This window comes from Protopterus annectens, chromosome 5.part1 (assembly GCF_019279795.1).
Source record: "Protopterus annectens isolate FY-2018-M chromosome 5.part1, PAN1.0, whole genome shotgun sequence".
NCBI classification, from domain to species: domain Eukaryota; kingdom Metazoa; phylum Chordata; order Ceratodontiformes; family Protopteridae; genus Protopterus; species Protopterus annectens.
Genome location: NC_056736.1, coordinates 802,224,567 through 802,225,975, shown reverse-complemented (window position 1 = coordinate 802,225,975; position 1,409 = coordinate 802,224,567).

Below are 1,409 nucleotides of genomic sequence, written 5' to 3'. Positions count from 1 at the left end.
ATACTACCTGGACCTTGCCAAGGCTTTTGACATCATTCCCCACTCATGTATTATTGATAAACTCACCAGCCTGTACATACACCCATGCATCACAGGATGGCTTGCCAATGGGCTTACACACAGAACCCACATGGTACGACTAGCGGTCTCCAGATCAAACTCTTAACCAGTCACGACTGGTGTCCCACAGGACTCAGTCCTGGGACCCCCCACTGTTTGGCATATATTTCTCAGAGGTACAGGCAAACACAGGTGGACTATGGCAGACCATGTCTGGCAATGACTGCAAACTGGGAGCCATACTTGACAGTCCAGCTGACACAGACATCCTTCAAGGGGCCTCACAGAAACCAACACAGGGTGTCAAAGTCATGGCCTCCAGCTAAATGGCACAAACTGCATGGCCATTCCATTGTGGAATATTAAGCACCCACATATTAACACATAAGTGGCAGCCACTTTAATACAGATGAGGTAATAGGATATCTGGGGACTAAGGTAGATAGTGATCTCTCCTTTGACAATCATATCTCCAAAGTAGTTAAGACATCCTTCTATGTAGGCCATCTGATTACTAAAGGGTTCGCATCTAGACATACTGAGGTTATAGTGCCCCTTTACTCATCACTCATCAGTCCCATCATAGAGTATAATAACCCATTTGGGATGTACCTCAGAAGACATATACAACAGCTGGAAGGTCCACAAATGTACCTCGCCAAGAGGATTACTGGCTTCAAACATATGTCCTATGCAGCCAGACTGAATAAAGTCCTACTTTGCTTAGTGGCATCTCATTTACTCAGAGATTATCTCTGCTGGCCAACAAAGTCATGTCAAACTCAGGCTTAATAGATATGCTCCACCTATGGGAATCCATGTCACAGTGACCTGAACTTTGCCACAACAGTAACTGGAAGATGCTGGAGGGATGGATTCCTGACACAGAAACTCCCCATACTTTGGAACAACATCCCTCATTACATTATACAGATCTCCTCACTAACACTCTTCAAGAGAAACCTTGAAGAGTGGATTGGGAACAGTAGATACACCCCAGGGATCCCGCCATTGTCTCTGCTCCACAGAGGGACAGTTAATGAATCAATGGGGTGGCAAAAGCTGACACATTTCGGCTAGGCTTATAAATGCTCTCAGGCAATTAGCCAAGTACCTACCTATGAACCTATGAACCTATACATACAGTATCAGCACATGCTGATAGCTTAATTTACTGTTCAGGTGTTGACTTACCTTGTGCCAATAGCAGTTGTGTGTGCAATAGTTGAGGGCTGCCTATGTTGGATGCACACAGTAAACTGCCTATACATAACAATTTACAGGTAGTCTTGTGTGTGTGCCATTCATTTTTACTGTGTGTGCAGGTGGAGAAAGGTGCCAGTCCCTAG